Source organism: Sorex fumeus, unplaced genomic scaffold, assembly GCF_029834395.1.
Source record: "Sorex fumeus unplaced genomic scaffold, SorFum_2.1 ptg000009l, whole genome shotgun sequence".
Classification (NCBI taxonomy): Eukaryota; Metazoa; Chordata; class Mammalia; order Eulipotyphla; family Soricidae; genus Sorex; species Sorex fumeus.
In genome coordinates, this window is record NW_026606066.1 from 9513170 (window position 1) to 9537338 (window position 24169).

The window sequence follows — 24169 nt, forward strand, 5'->3', positions numbered from 1 at the left end:
AATGCTCTACATCATTAATCATCAGGGAGATGCAGATCAAAACCACAATGAGATACCATCTCACACCTCAGAGACTGGCCCACATTCAAAAGAACAAAAGCAACCGATGCTGGCATGGATGTGGCGAGAAAGGGACACTCCTTCACTGTTGGTGGGAATGTCCACTGGTTCAGCCCTTCTGGAAAACAGTATGGACAATTCTCAAAAAATTAGAAATTGAGCTCCCATTTGACCCAGCAATACCACTCCTGGGAAAATATCCCAGAGAGGCAAAAATGTATAGTCGAAGTGACATCTGCACTTGTTTGTTCATTGCAGCACTCTTTACAATAGCCAGAAACTGGAAGAAACCTGAATGCCCAAGAACAGATGACTGGTTAAAGAAACTTTGGTACATCTACACAATGGAGTACTATGTAGCTCTTAGAAAAGATGAAGTCATGAAATTTACATACAAGTGGTACAATATGGAAAGTATCATGCTAAGCGAAATGAGTCAGAAAGAGAGGGATAGACATAGAAAGATTGCATTCATCTGGGGGATATAAAGTAACAAAGTATGAGATTAATACCCAAGAATAGCTGAGATCAGCACCAGGAGGATTACTCCATAACTTAGAGGCCAGCCGGGTATCCTAGAGGAAAGGGCTGTTCAGATAGAGAAGGGAGCACCAAATAAAGGATGTTTGGAGGATCCTCCCAGGAGGGGAGATGCATGTCGAAAGTAGACTATGGACTGAATATGTTTGCCACTCAATGCCTCTTTTGCAGACCACAACACCCAAAAGGAGAGAGAGAACACAGGGGATTTCCCTGCCACAGAGACAGGGGGGATGGGGGGATGGGGGTGGGAGGGATATTATCCATGGTGGTGGAAAATGGGCACTGGTGGAGGGATGGGTATCTGATCATTGTATAATTGAAACCAAAGCACAAAAAATTGTAAATCTACAACTTTAAAAAAAATAAAATAAAATAAAGGGAAAAAAAAAAAAGAAAAAAAAAAAAAAGAATCCTACTCTCTGGCCAGAGGGATGGCAGGGAGAATAGGGAACTTGCCTTGCTTGTAATAACCCAGTGTAAATCCAAGCACCACCACAAATCATTCCAGAGCACAAAGCCAGGAGCACAAAGCCTAAATAATAGCCCCTGATATCAGTCAAGTTTGAGAGGCTCCAAGCCCTCTCCACCCTGAAAAGAGTTCTAAGCTAGAGCCAAATAATATTTCTCTGATTTCAAATCTGCTTCTTATTATCTTTCACTGGGCTAGTTATGATGTTTCCTCAATGACTGTTTCCTTATCTGTAAAATGGGCTTACTCATATTGGTTACCTCATAAGTTGTTAAGATTAAACTAGATAATAAATAAATTCCTTAGAACAGTGCGTGGCACATAGTACTGCAAAAGTGTTGGCTGTTAGTTTTGTTGTCATATTATTGGTCAGGATAAGTTCTTCTTGCAACCTTTATATTTAAAACATTAAAGCTACTATACATTTTTATTTTATGTTTTTCTTTGCAAGTTGACTTTTTCACACGTTATGGTGGTAAGAATACATATTCAGAATAAGAAAATTATTTTTAAATGCATTTATAATTTTAAAACTATAAATCCCATCACCCTGGTACACATTTATAACACCTGATTAGGAAATTACTAAGTATTAACTCTCATTAATTATACAAAATCTCTTATTTGGATAGAAGGAAATCTGCGAGATCTAGAAAGGTAGGAAATGAGTGTTTGGTATAAATACTGAAAATTATACAGAATAGGTAAATATCAGTATAGACTAAATGGCTAAATTTCTTGGTGCCAGACCATGCCCATTTTGTCAGCTTTGGTGGGAAGTTCTCTGCTTTTTATATTGTATTTAATAATAAACTTTTGAATTCAGAAATGTTTTATTATTGATGGATCCAGGGTCAGAACAATAATAGTACAGCAGGTAGAGTGCTTGCCTTGTACATGACTGTGCTGGGTTTGATCCTGGGCATTCCATATGGTCCCCCAGCACCAGAATAATGAATCCAAAGTTTAGGGGACTACTGTTTTTAAGGCAATAATGCATTACTATAAGGAACATCATACAGAACAGAACCTGTAAGACGGGTTTTGTGCAGCTGTAGACATAGCTGCGTTATCAAAGATTGGGTTTCCAACAAGGAGGTGTCTCCACTCATTCATCTGCACTATTACATAGTTAACTCAGAACAAGTACCTATGAATATTTAATACACAGAGTGTTAGAAGACTGAACCATGCTTATCATTTGCTGAACATTCTTCATCCATGGGATGAAGTTAGATAACAAAACACTACTTAGTTTCATACAAAAAATGGCTTAATAAATTACCTCCTGACTTCACACAACCTTCTCCACTAACAATAACCAACACCAGAGATTTTCTTCTATTGGTCAACCTACATAATGGTAATGAATACATCATTACCACACAAAGTCCATAGTTTAGATTAGGGTTCACTTTGGGTGTAGTACATTTTAGATTTTAGATAAGTGTACAATGAATGATACATATTCACCACTCAACTAGATCACAGACAAATCCCTGCTCTGAAGTTCCTCTGTTGTTGGCTGTTTGTCTCCCTAACCCTGAAATCACTGGTACTTTTACTATTCCCACATTACTTGCATTTGAAAATGCTGTATCATTGGAACTATTCAATTTATATAGCCTTTATTATGAGCTTCTTTCACTTAGTATTATGTATTTAAAATATTCCTATAGCATTTTATAACTTCAGGGGTCATTTATCTTTAGTATTGAATATTTCATTATCGTGAATACAATATTGGTTGCTTCTAAAATTGACAATTAATAAAGCTTCTTTAAACAGGTTTTTGCAAGTTTTTCACTAATTTATGTAAAGACTAAAGAACACAATTTTTGTATTATATGTTGAGTATGTTTAATTTTATAAGAAACCGCGAAAATGTCTGCCAGAATAGCTGTATTTTTTTGCATTTCCATAAGCAATGAATGAGAGTTCCTGGTTACTTCACATTCTTATTTCCATTTTATTTATTTATTTATTTATTTATTTATTTATGTTTGGGGTCCATGCCTGGCTATGCTCAGGAGTTATTCTGTGCTTAGGAACTATTCGTGGTGGGCTCTGGGGACCATATGTGATGCCAGGGATTGAACCCAGGTTCACTACATACAAGGCAAACACCCTACCTGCTGTACCATCACTCCAGCTCTGGTTGCTACATAGTCTTATTGGCACTTACTATTGTTGGTATTTGGAACTTTCACCATCCTAATACATATGTAGCGGTAACTAACTTTTGTTTTAACTTGCATTTCCTTAGTGACAGGTGATGTTTAACATCATCATATGTGATTATTTGTCATCTCTGTTTTGTCTGGAATGGTTTTTGTCTCAGTATTTTATGCATTCATTAATGTTATTGTGTTCTTATGATGCGCTAGCACAGCAGGTAGTGCATTTGCCATACATGTGGCCAACCTGGCCGAACCAAGTACAATTCCTCTGTCCCTCTCAGAGAGTCCAGCAAGCTAGCAAATTTATCTCACCCGATTTGATATGCCAAACACAGTAACAACAAGTCTCACAATGGAGATGTTACTGGGCCCGCTCGAGCAAATTGATGAACAATGTGAGGACAGTGCTACGGTGTTCTTATGATAAACTTTGCTTCTTGTACATTTTGGATAAGTGTTTTATCAGATATGTCTTTTGCTTCTGTTTTTCTCCCAGTGTGGACCTGCTTTTTCAATCTCTTGCTTGTCACTGTGTTTAGCAGAAAATACATTTTAAATTGCATATCTATTTTTGTTCCCAAGAACATATTGATTTAAAAGACTATTAACTAAATGTTTTCCTGTTTCCTTAGAGTTGTCCATGAGAAGGCTGAAGCAATAGGATAGCAGGTAGGGCATTTGCTAGCAAGCAGCCAATCCGAGTTTGATTCTTGGCATCCCATGTGGTTCCTCCACCATCAACAGAAGTGATTTCTAAGTCAGCCAAGAGTAAGTCCTGAGCACCGCTGAGTGTGGCCAAACACACACACACACACACACACACACACACACACACACACAATTGTTCATGTATCCCTTATATTGGGATAAAGAAATTGGAGCTCTCACAATAGGAACCTGTCACCTTCAGAACTACGAGAGCACAGGTTAACAGATCTGCTGTTCCTGCTGTCACTTCAAACTGTGCCTCCCCCCCGCGTCTTCTTCAGTCAAAAAGGAATTCTGGAGTGTGAACCGAGACAGAAATCAGCAAGATAATGAGGTCATTTTGGTAAGGGTGGGAAGGATTTATGCTAAAGATTGTTTTCTACTCCTTAAGCACACACCTCTCAACACTGAGCCAAGAGCAGGAGTCACCAAAAAGCTGTTCATAAAGTTTCAGTGGGGTGCCTGGAGGAAGCTAAAGCCACAGTTTCATTTCTAGCTTTGAAACCTGTCTATTCAGCCATCTGACCAGTCTGTTTATTTCAACGCTGCTTTGAAAGAAAAAAATGGAAACACAGCTTGAGGTATATTGCAAGGATATGTCTGTGGATGAAGTAAGCTCCTGGGAAGTAACCAGATTTGGGGTATCTTGCCTTTTTCTTCTTAGAAGGAGCATACCCCAGCAGGAGGAGGCTGGAGGAGGAGTATTTATGTGGATAAGATCTTACTGGTGCTGGATGTTCCACATCGAAGGCTGTACAGTTGTGGAGACTGCAGGGAGAGCGTGGAGACGGATACCAGGATACCAGGGACATTGGTGGCAGAAAATACACACTGGTGGAGGGCTAAGTGTTTGATCATTGTCTGACTGAAACTCAAACATGAAAGTTTCATAACTGTAGCTCACGGTGATTCGATTAAAAGTAAATAAATAAAACAGAAAAAAAGTCAGTTCTGTAGACCAGTTCTCATACTCTGTTGTCTTTGGCAATTACAAAAGTAACAATTACTTTCTTCTCTAATTAGTGTCACTTGTAATTACCTTATCATGTACTGCCATACCCTTAATATTTAAAAGTTAAGGTGCAAAACATGAGGCTTAAAGACCTAAAATCAAATTCAGACTGCTTTTTGCTTCTTCTGTAAACTCTCCAGATTCTCAAGGAAAATATCTTTCACAGGATGAAAATAAGACAAAAATATATAAAATTATTTTTAAGGATGCAAATCAAGTGGATCAAGCATAACACCTAGTAATGACAGGTTTCTTTAAATAAAGGTTACTATTATCTTTATTTCTTCAGCTTTATTTATTATTACCCCTATTATTACAATTACTGAGATGATAGGAGCATTCAAAGAATTGATAACACCGATAATAACAGTAAATTTGAAATTTGAGGAGAGAGGAACACTGAAAAATAAACAATTCAACATAAACAGAATTCCTCAAAACAAGTAACCTTTGGTGATAACTTAGGTACACTAGTTTAGGATCTACTGTCCAGGTGAGAAGAAGGTGCTGTGGTTTGGCCAACATCTGTGCTGCATCTAAGAAAAGCAGGAGGACCAGAAAAGCACTTTAGAAAGAAAGGCCTAAAGAAGCTGAACAATTTGCCTCAGGACAGCTTGATCAGTCCTCGCCCACTCCTCCTTCATACTCTCCATTATTAACTTGTTGGCTGTTTCTGTCATAGAATAGATGTGAGTGATGTTAAATTTTATCTTTCAATTTTGAGAAGAATACATAATTACAGCATCAGCCCTGTTTATTCAACTTTTCCTGCCTCCTCTTGGGAGAGCACTTGGCAACAGCTACGTGCAGTCAGCCAGCGGGTTCAGTACGACCTGACACCACACTGAATTACCAGACAAAAATTTGATTTAATGATAGTCTAGTTGATTTGTGGTCTCTGTTCCCTTCCTGCCTTTGACCATATTTCTTTTCACCCATTATGTGTTTCTTGCAAAATGTGTGGAAAATATAAACAAATCACTGCTTTTGAAGCATTTTACTTTTTATCCCACGTAGAAGCTCATATAATGGTTTTCCAGAGAAAAATCAATTAAACTGTTGAGTTAGATACTATTTGGGGATTAAGTATAATTACCGTTACCTTTGCAAACTTGGCTGTACATGACCACTCTCAGGGGAAAAAACTAATGATGAATAAAATAGTTCTTCCATCCTCAAGTTTATTTTCTGGTTTAGGAACTTCCTTCAAACATTGGGTCTGGCTCTTAAGACCCAAGAACAAGCATCCCATTTGGTTTTGCCCTGGCTCAAATCATTGTCTTGGCTACACAAGGCTTATCATATACATTTCTTTCTTTCTCCACTGCAAAGCTAGCATGTATTTTCTGTAATTGGTGCCATAACTCTGCTAAGCATTTTGTGTGCATTATTTCTCTAAGACGTGAGATAAACAATAGTATTCTATTCTCTAAAAAGGAGAAACCTGGGGTCATAGTGATAGTGCAGCAGGTAGGATGTTTGCTTTGCATATGGCGTAGCAGGTTTCCATTCCCTGTATCCCATATGGTCCCCACATTCCATATGGTCCAGCAAGCCTGCCATGAATAGTCACTGAGCACAGAGCCTGGAGTAATCCCTGAGTACCTCTGGGTGTACCCAAAAACAAAAGACAAACAAACAAATAAACAAAAATAAAACAAAATTTTGAAAAAATATTAAAAGGAGGAACCTAAATCTAGAAAAAGTTACTTTGCCCAAAGCTCTGCGAAATTGAAACCAGGATCTTTGTGGCAGAGCAACTGTCCTTTCATCTAAACTACAAATCTCTTTCAGGGCACTGGTGGTTCTGGAAGGAAAGTCCGCTCATCAGATCAACAAGTACATTTTTATCAAAAGTAAGGTCCTCATATCTGCAATTTGTATAAAATAAAGATCCCCAGGAACACTCCTCTCTTTGACTTTCTGAACCAGTCTCTCTAGGACTGAGAGCCAAGACACAAAAATTTGAGATCTACTGTTCAGTGTCTTTCTTAGGTACCAAAAACATTATATATACACACACACATGCACGTGCACACACACATATAGTATAATCATAAATATATATATTTGTACATATATTTATATTTTACTACAATATATAAATATGTTTAGATACATATATAAATATATATATTACAATAAGGTTAACACTTATGGCTTGCTGTACACCATGACCTCACCTCACCATCACTAAAGTTCCCAAGACCCTTGACTAATATCCATCTCATCTACGTCAGAGGGGAAGGGGACTGAGAGCTGGTGATCTCACTCATGTGTAGTTTTCTGAACAATAAGACAAGGAAATGCAACATAATAAGTAATACCAAAAGCATTCTTTACAAAGTTTTCTTGGAGAAAATGCCCTGACCCCTGGTGGTCTACCACTTAAGTGTGACTGCACCAAGATGGATCTTTGAGGGAATTTTATGCGATGTGCTCACAGCTCACCTTTTGACTGATGGAACTAAATTTGATTAAGATTCAGCTGCTTCTGCCTGAGCATGAATGACCTCATTCAGGCCTCTGCTCCAGAAATCCTGTTTCACACATAGAGCAATGAGTGTGCCAACATGTCTTTGTAGCAGCTATGAAAACGGATGCCTATTTCAATCTCTTAAAGGTTTGTAGATCATCTATGCTTTGCAGCTGATACAGAGCTTAAAGTACAGAGATTTTGTCCTTAGAAAGGCTGTTGTGCACATGGATAAGTAATTTATCAATTTCTCTCATTAAATATATACACAATAAATTTCCATAAACTCTTCTACCCTGCCTTGATCATTAGAATATTACATCTGGAGTCTCATGCTTGGCTAATTTAAATTCTCATCAGCTTCTGGATTTTTTTCTCTTAATATAAATCTTCAGCATTCTAAACCAATCTCATCTCTTTTCCTTTCACTGTGCAAAGACATCACACTCCTGTATTTATTGAATCTTTAGCCCCTTACCGCACAGATTGTCCAATTGTTAGGAACACTGTGTTTCCCTGATTAGAAGATATCACATCCACTCATCATTTGTCTTTAACCAGAATAACCATCCCAAAAGAAAAGGATAAGATGTCAAGTAGAAATCCTTAATACTTGGGGAGTAGCAACAAATAAAATTCGACAGTTTACTCATTTGGCAACAGAAAAAGAATAAGAATAAATAATAAGAGTATTTTATTTTTCTAAATAATTAATACTTCTTTAAAACCTGTTTACCTCTTCCTTCTACCATAGTAAAGCCAAGAAAACATAATGAGAATCAACCTGAGTGTTTCACACTCAAACTTACCATAGAAGTTCTGTTGGAAAATAACTGGCAGTGATTCTTCCTATTCTCCACACCAGAGAGTATATAAGGTTTCATCTGTCCAGCCCTAAGGAAATTTACAGCCCCCTGCAAAGCAAAAGGCCACTAACATTCTTAATAGGAAATTCAATTGCATCCTAAATTATACCCACCCCCTGGGCATTTTCTAGGGATCTCCAATTCAGGATATGAACCAACTAGTGTTAAATACCTCACATAGAAAAATAAAAAATAAAAAATAAAACAGCAAACATGCAGCAATGTCTACATTATTCTCAAGTCCTATGCAAATGGAAAACACATGTTCTTCATTCTCTAATGAGTCCAGTGGAGAAAAAAACATTCCTTATGTGGAATCGAAGAAAGAAAGAAAGAAAGAAAGAAAGAAAGAAAGAAAGAAAGAAAGAAAGAAAGAAAGAGAGAGGAAGGGAGGGAAGGAGGAAGGGAGGGAGGGAGGGAGGGAGGAAGGAAGGAAGGAAGGAAGGAAGGAAGGAAGGAAGGAAGGAAGGAAGGAAGGAAGGAAAAAAGAAAGAAAGGGAGAACGAGAAGGAAGGAAGGAAGGAAGGAAGGAAGGAAGGAAGGAAGGAAGGAAGGAAGGAAGGAAGGAAGGAAGGAGAAAGGAAGGAGGGAGGGAGGCAGGGAGGGAAGGAGGGGAGGGAGGGAGGGAGGAAGGAAGGAAGGAAGGAAGGAAGGAAGGAAGGAAGGAAGGAAGGAAGGAAGGAAGAGAGGGAGGGAGGGAGGAAGGAAGGAAGGAAGGAAGGAAGGAAGGAAGGAAGGAAGGAAGGAAGGAAGGAAGGAAGGAAGGAAAACACTCAATGTAATAGTTCTATGGGGGAACTTGGGTAAAGAGTAGAGAATAGTGGGTCCTACTTTATCTAGAGTGATCAGGGTAGAACGTTTGAGAAACAATGAGCAAATAACTAAAAAGGGAAGAAGCACAGGTCTATGTGGATATCTGTGAAGGAGAGATCTATGTGAATATCTATGACATGAGAATTTGAGGCAGGAGAAATATTAAGTACAAAAGCAAGCCAGTGAGAATAACACGTGGCTAGAAAACAGTAAACTAATGGGGCAGGAATAAGATGAGATCGATAAGGTCTTACAGGACTAGATCATGTAAGGACATTGAAATGGTCTTGGTTTTACCCTGAGATGAGAAGCCCCTGGAGAGTTTTCAATAGAAGTGTAATAGTTTTCTGACTTATCTGGTGAAGTGGCCTTCTGACTTATCTGGTAAAAATGCAATGAGTACATTAAATACAAAACTGCATACATGACTGTAGAAATCTACTCCACCCATATCTTATACTCAGAATCCTGCTGGAAATTCACGCTAGCTTACGGAAGATTCAGCCTACCACCACAAGCTTCAAACATTAAAATGTGAGATCTCAGCACACCTGCCATAGCAGAAAATGTCCCAGGGTCTGCCAGACATCTGTTCATTCCCAGCACCAGCCCGAGACTACTGTCTGCTCCGTCTTGTATTGTCCCACCAGAGACATAACTTCATCTATTCTGCTCTCTGGTGATACTTTACTATCATAAATAATGTCAATAAAGGCTTTAATGAATGAAATCACCATGTGTCAGTGTGTTTGACACTAGAAGTTCATAGACAAATAATAAAGAAATCACTGCTCAGTAGAATCAAACAAGGAAATAAAGAATTTTCAGGCAACGTGTCCAGTATAGGGATTAAGTTGAGCTATGATTTTTAAAAAGAGCAAGCCGGGGTCCAAAGCAATAGCACAGCTGGTGGGTCATTTGCCTTGCACACAGTTGACCAAGGCTTAATCCCTGTCACCTTATATGGTCATCCGAGTGACACAGAGTGATCTTTGAGCACAGAGCCAGGAGTAAGTCTTGAGAACCCTCTATTATGACCAAAATTAACCAAAATAAGTAAATAAAATGAGCAAATATAACAATGAAAACTTAAGTAATTAATACAGAAGGTGAGGGTGCAGCTCCTGGTTGCAAAAGTTGTGCATGTTTTACACGCACAGATAAGAAATACATTGTATATGGATTTTATGAACAAAGAACTATAGAAAATATTAAGTAAAATGATAACATAAACATGAAGTAAAGAGGAATTGTAGCTATTTCCATATGAATGGAAGATAGAGTATATATGAGGCAGTGGGAAAAAATAAAAAAATACACTGGGGCAGGGATGGACTCTTATCATGAGAAATGCATCTTGAATAAAGTCCAGAGAGACTGAACTTTGTACCATGGAGATTGTAAACCAGTCAAATCAGGATTCTTAATAGAAATTCATGGATGAATTGTAAAATATATGTGAAACTTCTGAAACAGAACTTTTCAGAGAAAAGGGAATAGTCTTTATAATATTCCTTTAAAGACTCTGATTCAAAACTAAGTTATAAACACTGATAAAGGACATTGTTGAGAAAACAAAAATGCTGCACATTTGATTTTCTAGAGATTTTCAGCTTTCAAAGTTTCAAATGATATATACCAATTTTCTTGGTTCCCTTCTCTTTTAGATTAATAATGAGTATAATTTAATTGGTAGGAAGTCTTTCCTTTCAAAAATTGTATTAATTTTTAAATTTTATTTATTTAATTTGTGGGGATGTTGGGACCACACCCAACAGGTTTTGGGGACGACTGATAGCTCTGAGCTCTGACAGGTCTGAGAATCAAACTAAACAGGGTCAACTACATGTGGGCTGACCATATGCATGCAAGGCAAGTACCCTGGACTATCTCGCCAACATTTTTTCCACAGAAATTTAAAGCCAAGTTTAAGACTTAGTTAATGTCATTCTGTTCAATTTATACTAGACCTGTCTGATCTTTTTTCTAATCAAAACAAACTAGCACTTTAACAGTAAAGCACTTTTGTTTTTGCCCACAAAACATTTATTTACAGTCCTAAAAACAATTTATACATAGAGAAAATTTACCACAACAAAAAATATATAAATACATAGCATGGAAAACTTCCTCACACAGCAGCAAATTTATGGTTTGGATTAGGGAACAAATCACTTCAAAGTTGAAAAATAGAACCTGTTCCTGCCTTGAAGGCAAGATCTGCCCCCGATAAGTCAGTCCAGTTATTCTGCACTTGTAACTGGCTTTCTCCAAATTACTTTGAGATATTTATCATGTGCGATCAGTTGAAAGATAATATATTGTAATCTCAAAAGGAAAACACTTTTTGTTTGTTTGTGTTTGGGCTAAACGCAGTGCTCAGGGCTTACTCCTGGCTCTGAGTTCAGGGATCACTCCTAATTGAGTTTGGGGACCTTATGGGTCCCGAGTATTGAACTCGGGTTGGCCTTGTACAAGGGTAGCACCCTTTCAACTATACTATTTCCCCAGCCCCCAAAAACATATTTTTGTATTTTTTCTTAACAGATAATAAAACAGCTTTTGTTTCCTGTATCACATTTGAACTATTTAATTGTTGAATTCCTAAAAATCAAGGCAGTTTTATATAGTTTAAAATACATTGTAGCCTATGATTTTCTCTGTGGCACAGAACTCCATTAGTTGTTATAATTAAGAAGCCAAAACCAAAAGTGAGGAAAGTTGTCATAATAACAAACGCTTACTGGAATTAAGGGACCCTGGCATGTCTTCTGCATTCCTTTCAATAAAAAAACACATTTTGCCAGTTACTTGTCAGGGCTTTGTATCATAACATTTGTATAAAATCATATTTTAGATACTGGTTGCTTTTTGGCACATACACTCGATCACCTTGATGACACCTCCACGTCTCTTTGAGATCTCCTTAGATGTGTGCTCACAGATAAACCTCTCTGACCCTCTAGCTTCTTCATGACTGACCAAGAACCCACCTTCTAAACACAGTGGCTCTCTGAGAGACACTAGAATCAAACCAAATTCCATTTTCCAGAAATTCTGTAAAGGGCTAAAGAAATTCTTTGGCATTTACCTCTCCTGTTGGGCTGGAGATGGCTGGAAGGAGGCTGGAGCAATGTGTCTGCCTTCGGGAGATCCTGTCCCTGCACTGAGCTGGGGGAGGGCAAAGCTCAGGCCACTGGAGGAAGAGAAGGAGGAGTGGTTCATGTGCCACTGCAAACAAGATCCCGTGCCAACAAAAACACCATTCTTTTTCCCAAGAAGTTCAAAGTGCTTTGCAAACATTAACTCATGAGCCCAAGTAGTCTTGGAGCAGTTACTTTACTAATAAAGTAAAGGCTTAATAAAAAGCCTTCAACATCACAACTATAACGCAAAGTCAGAAGGAAAGGGAGTCTAGTCACTGTTTCATTATTGCTCAGGATATTTTCTGGGCACCTACTCTGCTGGAATCTGGTAGAAGAGCATACAAGACATAGTAGTTTGTATTCTAACAGACTCTCATTCTATCCTTGTTTTTAGAGCACTAAGCTCCTGGCTACGTTACTTATCACATTTTATTTACACTTTATTTTGCCCAAATTCTTTAATGGAATGTGCTCCACTCTTTAGAACATTTATAATGTATTAAGTGCTGAGTGAACACACACGAACATAAATTTAAATTACCTGTCAATCTCACTATGATGGTAGGAATTGGGGACCATCACTTCGAAGAGGCTTTCTTTTAAGAAGCCATAAACATAGCTTCATTGTGAGCAATTATGTCACTTACAACATTGAATAATAACAATAGGTGTGTAAGGAGAGTTAAGGTCAGTAATCATGCCAAGCATCTTATATAAGTTACATGCTTTTTAAAAAATTAGTCAGAAAGCAAATATATTTGGTGACACAGGGAAGCTTTATCAGAAATATTTTCTGAATGTTTATGTGACAAATAGGTGTTCAAATATAGAAAGTGACTGAGGCCTTTTTAAATCCTTCTCCTTCTGCTATAGGCTCTTTAAATGTACAAGTAGTAACTCTTACAGTAATAATGATTTTTTGTTTGTATGTTTTAAGGCCACATTCCATGGCGGTAGGAGACCCTGAGATGTGAAGGACTCTCAACATGAGCCTCTGTCATACAAAGCATATACTTCGACCTATTAAGCTATCTCTCCGGCCCAAGTACATAAGTATTTTATAAGTTTTATAGAATACTTTATTTTATTCTTCATAGAGGTAAAGGTAAAGGTAAGGGCCCTCCCATTGATCGTCGATTTGCTCGAGCGGGCCCAGTAACGTCCCCATTGGAGACTTTGTTGTTACTGTGTCTGGCATATCGAAGTTGTTTTAAATTAATTTTTAATATTCAGGCACTGGGATTTATAACAGTTTGGTACGAAAGTTTTAGGGATACAATATCACTGCTCCACATATGTCACCAGAGTATCAATCTGCATCCACCACTGTCTCTAGGTACCTTGTCATTTCCACCACCCGACACATACCACAAACTCAGGTCTCACACAGATTCTCAGAGATTCTTAGCCTCAGTTGCTGCTTATTTCCTTGCCCTGCTTCTCTCTACTCACATATGAAATGAAATCATTACAGAAATAGTTTTTACTGTGACAGTAATTTGTCTTTTTTTATATTCAGGGTTTCTTTATCCACAAACTGCCTTAAACATTTTATAGATTGTTAAACCTCAAAATTTTTATCATAATTGAGTAATATTGTTACAATATGTTAACATTTCTGCATTGGGTCTACAAAGTTACTGCCCTTTCAGTCTCTTAAAGAGCTGAACATCCTCCACAACTGCCCCATGTCTCTTCTAGTCCACATAGATATTTTAGAATAGATGATTGTTTAAGAATACCTGGACTAAAGAGACCGGTCCCTGTTTTGTTTTGTTTTGTTTTTTATTGTTGAATTACTCTGAGGTACAGGTAAAGTAAAGTAAGTAAAGGCCCTCCCGTTGATCATCGATTTGCTCGAGCGGGCCTAGTAACGTCTCCATTGGAGACTTTGTTGTTACTGTGTTTGGCATATTGAATAGTCACAGGGAGCTTGCCAGGCCCTGCCGCGCGGGCGAGATACTCTCGGTAGCTTGCCGGGCTCTCCGAGAGGGGCGGAGGAATCGAACTCGGGTCGGCCATGTTGGCTGCGTGCAAGGCAAACGCCCTACCGCTGTGCTATCACTCCAGCCTGTAAAAATCAAACAGACTTGCAAACTTCCGTGCTTGCATTTCAATCATACAGTGATCGAGTACCCATCCCTCCACCAGTGCCCATTTTCCACCACCAATGGTTCCAGCATCCCTCCCACCACCCCCGCCTCATCCACTTCACCCCACCCCGCCTCTGTGACAGGACATTCTCTTTTGGTTGTTGTGGTTTGCAATAGAGTTATTAAGTGGCCATCATGTCCAGTCTATAGTCTACTTTCAGCCTGCATCTCTCAACCCAAGTGGGCCCTCCTAGCACTCTTTATTTGATGGTCCCTTCTCTATCTCAGATGCCTTTTCCCCCAGTATGTGAGGCCAGCTTCTAAGCTGTGGAGTAATCTTCCTGGTACTTATTCCTACTATTATTGGGTATTAGTCTCCCATCCTGTTACTTTATATTCCACAAATGAGTGTGATCGTTCTATGTCTGTCCCTCTCTTTCTGACTCATTTCACTTAACATGACACTTTCCATGTTGATCCACCTATAAAAAATGCATGATCTTTTGATGTTCAACAAAGAATTCAAATGATTTTATTTTGAAGATTAAAGTAAGAATTCTAATTTTTATGATTCATTAACTCAATCCAGGTCGGACTGAACATTAGACTGTCTAAGTTCTTGCTCATAGGCTTACAAGTTTTTTTACTTTTTGGGTCACAACCTGCGATATACAGGGGTTACTCCTGGCTCTGCACTCAGGAATTACTTCTGGCGGTGCTCAGGGGACCATATGGGTGGCTGGGAATCGAACCCGGGTCTGCCGCATGCAAGGCAAACACCCTATTCACTGTGCTATCATCTCCAACTCCACTTACTCATGTTTTTTAAAGTCTTAGGAAATTGCACCACCTAAAACATTTCTCTCCCAAGCAGTATTCTGACTAAATTAAAGCATAATAGAGGTATGATATTGATCCATCACGCAAGTGTATTGGATTAAACACACACCAACAGACATTCAAACTCTGTCTCTGAGTAGTTGGTAAGTACCCAGTTGGTCTCCAAATTAACTTTCTGAACTTGAACTCGTACTCCCTATTTTTCCAGACCCAACAAAGACTTTTATATTACTGCATCATATTTATTGGGGATCTTCCACCTTGAAATTAATTACCCTACCCACTCTAATAAACATATACAAACAAAGCACAAACATTCACATAAGTGCATACTTTGTTTACTTGAAAGCTCTTCATGATTAGTTTACACTTTCTGGTTAATTTCCCATTAATTTCTATATCACTAGTGTATATTCAAAAAATGAATGTGAAGCCCACTGCTCTCTCTCAATGCCTGCATTCGGTGGCCTCGGGACCCTTCCCCCACCCTGGGATGGCTGATGCAACTGGAGGATGAAAGAGGAAACAAGTTGCCGGTTGGTTGGTCTCAATTGCAGTTGATTCCCATCTCATCTTCATTCTCTCCTGATTCTCCATCCCTCTCCTCCTGGTCCTGCTCTTCTCTCTTCTTCCCAATCATCCTCCATCCCCTTGATCCTCCCTTGCCCACTCTTACAGCCTTAGTTATCTCTCCAATCATGACGGAATTGGGGTAGCAATTACACATAGATGTCATCATACAGTAAACAGATGTAATGTCCCTCCCTCAGGGGAAGTTTCATTCAGGACAAACTCTCACTCAGCAAGAAGACCCACCTAAGGGCAAAATACCATCTATAGGTGTATTTCTCCTTTCCTTAGTTTAACAACCTTTTAAACATTCATCTTAATTCTATTTCTTAATAATATTAGTCATTTTGTATGAACACAGCAAGAGATACATTAAGCTTATAGGATGGCTCTCCTGGGGGCATCTCACTATGGATCTCAGACTACACTGCTCAGGTCAGATTAGTCTTTCCTAACCCTAGCAGGGTCCTAATCCAGTTGATACTTTTTGGATCATGACAAAATTTGTTCATGACTATGCTCTTAACTTACAGGTAAGTATTATGGCACTTGGCCTGACCCATTTCGATGCCAGGGTAGCTCACAGCTTGCCCTATGTCCATTCAGTCCCTCGTTGGGACCCTGCTTTTGGGGTGCTAGGAACTAAGGGCAACTTAGGCTTAAGTCAAGAAAACAGATGCCCAGGAGTGAATATTATTTGGAGTCAATTAACTCCCAAGTTACAAGAGCATAGCATTAACTGTCTTCCTATGTCTACACAAAAAGAACATTGCTCTGAAGTAACAATGCAAAAGATATAAGGAGAAGATAAAAGCAATATTACACTTTACAAGACACAGGTACTGCTTAGTGGAAAATGGTGATAGACTGGTTGTGGAAGCATAGCATGGAGAAAGAGTTTACAGATAATCAGAGAGGAATGGCAGTGCCTCAGGAGCACTGATAAACCTAAGCTCCCTGTGGCAAGGGAAACAGGACATACCAATTTTATCCTACAGCAGGTTTATCACATAATTATTTATATAAATATCTAACAAAAGTATTAATATCTTATGTTTATCAATTGTGTCATACGCCTTTATATTTTTAGTAACTAGTACTTTAAATTTTTACCAATTAGTATATCTCTTCTGGAGGTTAGCAAGGTGATCAATAATATTTGGGTTAACTCTTCAGCTGAAAGTATTAATTAAATGTTTAAAAGTAGACAAGATATGGAAGCAGGCAAAATAATATTACATTGGAGAAACCCAGCAACAATAATTATTAAGGTCATTGTCAACAGCCATAAATCCCATAAATCATATTGATCACATCTATTCTAGTTGTGGTGTGATGAAAATTGTAATTTACCTTTGTGGTCTTCCCTCTAATAACCCATAATCCCAGTCTAATTGTGAGAAAACTATGGGTCATAAAATCAGCGCCAAGAAACAATAACAAAAAAATGCAGTTAATAACCTTCATTAAGCAAAACTGCTAATGACGAAAATAGAATCAAATGAAGTTTAAAACAGCCATTATTTGTAATTTAAGGGCAACTTCATCAATCACACTATTGTTCAGTTTTTACCCTTTAGATGGCCAATGACAGTGCAAGAGATTCTATTCAACAACAATTATAATAATGTACAAAAAGAAAACTATATGCTTACAGTGTTTCCATATTGAAACTAAAAACAGCTGACCATTGCCAATAATGGTGATGCTAGTGAACATTTACTTCTGGGTTCAATTTGAATGGGAGGAAAACTGAAGACAGGAATAGGGTAGGAACCACAACAAAGGTTCAAAGGGGAATTCACTTCCCCATTTTTCTCTTTCCATAAGTGAGAAATGCAGATGTTTTTATAGGATTCTAGGGTACTTTTATAGGATTTCAGGTAATTATTATCAATAATAAGTATTTATTGATAAATACTACCTAGTAAAAGTTGTTTGATACTCAGGCCTCTTACATAAGTTATTTTGAAAAAGTTGCTTTCAACATAGTGCCTAAAATGAGAGAGAAAGAAGAGAAAGAGAGAGAAAATAGAAAGTTGCCTGCCATAGAGGCAGGCTGGGGTGGGGGTTGACTTGAAGGGGTGGGAGGGTAACTGGGGACACGGGTGCTAAAAACTTACACAGGTGTTGGAACATTGTATGACTTAAATGCTAACATGAACAATTTTGTAGTGTTCTATCTCATGGAGATTCAATTTTAAAATAAAGAAGTTGTTTTCTTTTAATATGCATAGGAAGATTTTTTTCATTCTCTAAATTTTAAATATTGATATATGTTTTTTAGTTTTGCCCAAAACAAATTTCAGAAGTGAATAATTAAAGTTGCTTTCTAGGTTTGCAAAATCTCTGTGTGTAGTGTGCCTGTATATTTGTTCTCGAGTGTGAATTTGTACAGAGCAAGCATATTTTAAAATATACATTTAATGGGCACAAAAAAGTGCTTTCATGTACATTGTTAGTACATTCCCTCTTTACCTATGAAAAGATTGAATTAGAATGAGTTAGGATCTTTCAGAATCAATTTGTAAACCCAAGCAATCTTACAGTACTAAAATTTTATTACATCAACTATGTCCACATTAAATAAATATATCTATATTAAGGATGCATTATTGATTCTTTGCTTTTCTTTAAAATGCCAGCACTGACTATGTAAACCCCCAGTTTACTGAGCCAGAAGTCTATATATGAAACACAATGATTTTTCTTCCCAGGATACCAGGAAATCACCTACAGACCCAGCTGTCTTAAGATGTATTTCTGATTAATTAAATATCATCAACATGCAAGCCAATGTTTATTTTTAGATAAAAATAAAACTTTCAGCCTTAATACCTTAGCAAACAATATAAATTCTTCCTGCCAAATCCAGCAGAGGGCAGAATGCGCCTATCAACTGCCAGAGATGGAGTCACCAACAGCATCAGAACAAATAAATGCCAGGCATTAGAGCAATTTTCTCACCTGAGTATAAAAAGAGGGTGCAGGTCGGAGCTGAGAATGGGGCACATGAAACCAGAGCTGGGAAACCTCAGGAAAAGTTTCCACAAAAATTACCACATTTAATTTGAGATTTGATCTTTTAGAGACCTGGAAATTAGCCAGTTGCAATTTTCTTCCTGTAATATCTTTGCTGAAGAGGCTATACTGGGAAATTAACTTAAAATGTAACCTAATAATTTATGTGTCTGGTTTTAGACTGTTTCAAATCTTAACTATGTCCTTACACACACATTTCCTTTCTCACCTACCATCCCCATGTGGTCCTGCACTTACTATCTCTCTATATGTCTTTCAAAACTCCTCAAGAGTCCTTATTGAGTGACCTTATGTCTTTCATGATCACAGGCCTCCCAGACAAAGAATTAGACTGTTTAATAAAGGTCTTATTTCTCTCCAGGCTTGATTCAAAGTCTATCTCTCAGGAAATTTTGAGAGACACTGGACCCCTGATCATTTTTTAAGATATCTTTATCAAGTGATTTACTAGGTGAAGATTTGTACCTGATTATGAACATAAAATGTCATGACCCATTTCTTCTACTTTACGTTGTATCATGACAAATACAAAATTGAAGGGAGCAAGATGAATGAACATAACGGCTCACAGGAGAGATTCTGACAGTGGTTTTCAAAAGCCTGAAAAATCTAGTTCTAGAGTTTTCAAATCATGGAATAGAGGCTTACTGTAAAAGTATGCAGTGTAAATATTTCCAGAGTAGGGAAGAAATTGGGGTTAGTCAGGTTCTGTATTTCTTATGGGTGGGGGGGTTGGATCACACCCAATGATATCTGGAGTTATTCCTGGCTCTGTGCATGGGAGTTGCTCCTGATAGAGCTCAGGGATTAAACCTTGGCCTACACATGCTTTGCAGACACTTGAGCTGAACACTTGAACTCTCTATTTCTCTCTCTCTCTCTCTCTCTCTCTCTCTTGACCTCTCTCTCTCTCTTGACCTCTCTCGGTCTTAATTTGTCTCTGTCTCTCTATCTGTCTTTGTCTTCCTTTGTCTCTGTCTCAATGTCTCTTTGTCTCTCTCTCTGTTTCTACCCTGAGCTCTATGTTTCTCTCCAGTCCACTACTGTATTTTCACTTTCTCTCAATGAGAGGAAAGCAATCTTATATTTATCTGTAATACTTCTCTACAGGGCTGGAGTGATAGCAAAGCGGGTAGGATGTTTGCTTTGCACACAGCCAACATGGTCGACCTGAGTTCGATTCCTCCGCTCCTCTCGGAGAGCCTGGCAAGCTACCAATAGTATCTCGCCTGCTCATCAAAGACTGGCAAGCTACCCATGATGTATTCGATATGCAAAACACAATAACAATTGTCACAATGGAGACGTTACTGGGCCCGCTCATGCAAATCAGTGAACAACGGGAGGACAGTGACAGTGACTTCTCTACATCTTTTGGTACTATACAAATATTTTATTTTTAAAGGGGGAGGGGCTAGAAAACCCTTTCATAAATAATTATTTTAACTTTAAATAATAATTATTTTAACTTTAAAATTTGAAAATTTTTACTTAAAAATCCAAAAAAAAAACCAAGTCTGGAGATAGAAAAGTTCTGTAGGAGGCTTCAAGGTGGGAACATGGAATACCATGGGGACCTGAATACTTTAAGCCACTAAAGCACAATGTATTTTCCACTGGAAGATGGTGTTTGCATTGATCCTGAAGGAAGGAAGGCATTAAACAAAAAAATGGAGTCCCCAGTTGTGTGTGGACAACATCCTACCCAATGGACCTACCAGAAGTAAAAGCTAGAGACAAAATATCCCTACATGGACTTAGGCAACAGCAACAACAACAACAACAACAAAAAAAAAACTTAGTCACAATTCCCCAGCATGCTTAAAAAAAAAGACTATGTTGAGGTAGTAAGTAATCTGCATTATAGTAGGGGAGACAGATGTGATTAAAATTTGATAAATTGATACATTTAGGATGCTATCAAAATGTTCTTTGGGGAGGGGGTCAAGAAATGCTTAGGGAGCTGAGGGTCTCTTCCTTGCAAAACTTGGCCAACTAGACCGGACAATTAGGGCTTAGACATGCTAGAAGCCACCTGACTATACCCAGTGGTGTGCTGAACATTATGATATGCCAGCAACAGAACTCAGGTCCTTGCCATGCAAGACATGCATCCCTGGTCCTTGAATTATCGCCTCAGTCCCAAGTAAACTGCATTTAATCATTCTATAATTCAGGACTAAAAAAGTCATTCTGTAACATCCTGGATTATTCATCTTGCCACCTCTGCTTAATTACTAAGTTATTGTATATTCAAATAATGTCCAACAAGCTGTTCAGGGATCCCACTTGACATTTTGTCCTCATATCTCTCTCTTTGGTCTCCATTCTAAGATTTTTCTTACTCTTATTCTTCATCTTAATTGATTTTATATATTTGAATAGTACTGGTCAGTTATTTTGTAGAACATTCTTTAATTTGGTATTTGCCTGGGGTTTACTTGATAACTCCTCATAATTAAATTAAAGTTATTAACTTGGTACAAGAAATAATTGTCTCAGCACAGCCGCCAGGAGGTCCATGTTGTCTCTATGTCATATTACTGGCTATATAACTGTTCCCAGAGACTCAAAAACAAATCTTCGAACCCAGCAGCTTTTGGCAGAAATCCCTCCAGATTTAGTTATTAAGATTTCAGAATTCCAAAATCCCACGGCCACGGTACCCACGGCAATAGACATCATATGCTATTAATAATCAGCAATCACGGTCCTCCCATTGTTCATCGATTTGCTCGAGCGGGCCCAGTAACGTCTCCATCATGAGACTTGTTGTTACTGTATTTGGCATATTGAATACATCACGAGGTAGCTTGCCAGGCTCTGCCGTGTGGGCGAGATACTCTCGGTAGCTTGCCGGGCTCTCCGAGAGGGGCGGAGGAATCGAACTCCGGTCGGCCATGTTGGCCGCTTGTAAGGCAAACGCCCTACCGCTGTGCTATCATGCTGATTATCTAATGTTGCCTTTTTAGCAGATGTGAGTGTTGGGGTAAAATCCCAAATAATAATGGTGGGTCCAGTGTCGTAATATTGAATGTAATCAAAGTAGAAAGAGAGCAATGTGGAAATCATTTGCCGCACAGGTAGGGGGAGGGGGTGGAATGGGGGTTATACTGGAGTTTTGGGTGATGGAAAATGTTCACTGGTGAAGGGACAGGTGTTTCATCATTGTATGACTGAGACTTAAACCTGAAAGTTTTTTAATTGCTCTCACAGTGATTCAATAAATACATTTATTTTTAAAAATATATTACTTCCCGCTACAGCTGTATTGTACAGCAGGTGGGGCACTTAATTTGCACATGACCAATCCAGGTTCAATCCCTGATATCCCATATTGTTCCCTATGAATCACCAGAGTATATTCCTGAGTGCAGAGCCAAGAATAAACTCTGAGCACCTCTGGGAGTGGCCCCAAAACAAAACATATAGTTTTTTCTGTTTTTGATTAGTGTTTAAATTTACTGATCTTATGCAAATCTGTTGTTTCTAGTTATATTTTTGCACACTAATTTTTAACACCCATAATTTACTAAAACAATTATTCTGTGACCCGTACCACGTGGCAATTTTTTATTTTACTGGAGCAATAGCACAGCAGGTAGGGCGTTTGCCTTGCATGCAGCTGACCTGGCTGACTCAGGTTTGATTTCTCCGCCCCTCTCGGAGAGCCTGGCAAGCACTAGGAGTATCTCGCCCGCATGGCAAAGCCTGGCAAGCTACCCGTGATGTATTCAATATTCCAAACAGAGTAACAGGTGTCACAATGGAGACGTTACTGGGTCCACTCGAGCAAATCGATGAACAAAGGGAGGACAGTGACAGTGACAGTGAATTTTTCTATACACACTCTTTGTAATTCTACTAGAAATAGATATTTATTTTATTTATTCAACTTTCTGTTTTATCAATACAGACTTATGCATGAAGGAAATGGCAGAGGAACCCAGGGTTGAGATCTCCAAGCCTGCTCAGATCGGGACTGGGCCTACTCCACCCAGATTCCCCATCTTCCATTAGGTAGGCGTTACACCCACCAACAGCCCCTGACGCCGTGTTATCCCATCAACGGCCAAGACCCAGAGACTATAAAACCCAGCTCCTGGAAGTTAGACCTCTTATTTTCTAGTTCATACTCTTGGAAAACCCAGCAGTCTACGGAGAGTATTCTGCCCACATGGCAGAGTCTGGCAAACTCCCTGTGGTGTATTTGATATGCCAAAACCCAATAACAATGATGGGTCTGATTCCTCTGACCCTGAAAGAGCCTCCAATGTGGCACTTGATAAAATCTCAGGGCTAGAGTGAAGGAGACATTACTGGCTCCTAGCTGTTCAAGGAAATCACTGAACAACAGGATGACAGTAATCAATACAGACTCATGAGTATTTGTTTTATTATATAGGTCAAATCCAATGTTCATTATTTTATTGCCCAAATTATCCCAACTTTGAAAATTGAGAACTATTGAGGATTGATTTCATATTTCCTGTATGTCCTTATCATTTATTTAACACTTATTTAGGGAACAAAAAGATGATTCAGTTAAGAAATTTATATACATATATTAATTAACAGTGAAGAAATATTCATATAGAAACATCTACAGATCTAATCTAATCTATTTATCTCTTTAAATAGTCAAAATCAGTAGTAGAAGTTCATACTTGAATTTCTAATCTACAGAGTGTAAATGCTCTCTCTTCACTTGTAACTCCTTTCCCTGACATAAATAAATTGAAATTTCTTACTCAGAAATTAATTATTTACTGGGGCTGGAGTGATAGTACAGCGGGTAGGGCGTTTGCCTTGCACGTGGCCGACCCAGGTTCGATTCCCTGCATCCCATATGGTCCCCTGAGCACTGCCAGGAGTAATTCCTGAGTGCAAAGCCAGGAGTAACCCCTGTACATTGCCAGGTGTGACCCAAAAGCAAAAAAAAATTTTAAAAAAGAAATTAATTAAGCCCTATTTTAAAAAACTTATTTTAGAGCTCAATATTGTGTGTCATTTCTTTGTCTTTGTAATATATATTCAAAATATTTTCTTCCAATATTACTTTAGTTTTATATTTTCTTCTTATCCAATTTTTCATATTTTATCTTTATAAACAATATTCCAAGAAATAATCTGCTCATATATTATTTGTACTGCTGGAGGTGTGTCTCTCTAGGACTACTGGGTTTAAAGCATAAGTGCAGCTGTGCCTTTATTATTAATTTTTTAAAAATTTTTACTTAGGGACCGTGATTTACAAATTTGTCACAATAGGGTTTCAGACATACAATATTCCCACCTCTAATCGCATCATCCTTTGACACCATCCCTCCACCCTGAATATCTTTTTTTTC

The 24169-nt window shown here is 38.3% G+C and overlaps 1 protein-coding gene across 1 annotated transcript in view; it reads right to left on the reverse strand.

Annotated features, from left to right (window-relative positions):
* Positions 1-12276, reverse strand: part of CYTIP (cytohesin 1 interacting protein) — a 94883-nt gene extending 82607 nt beyond the window's left edge. The window contains exons 1-2 of the mRNA XM_056110374.1: positions 12219-12276; positions 8258-8362 (exon numbers count right to left, since the gene is read on the reverse strand). The gene's annotated coding sequence lies outside the window, so the exon portion shown is untranslated. The remainder of the gene's footprint in view (positions 1-8257; positions 8363-12218) is intronic.
* Positions 12277-24169: the final 11893 nt, after the last annotated feature.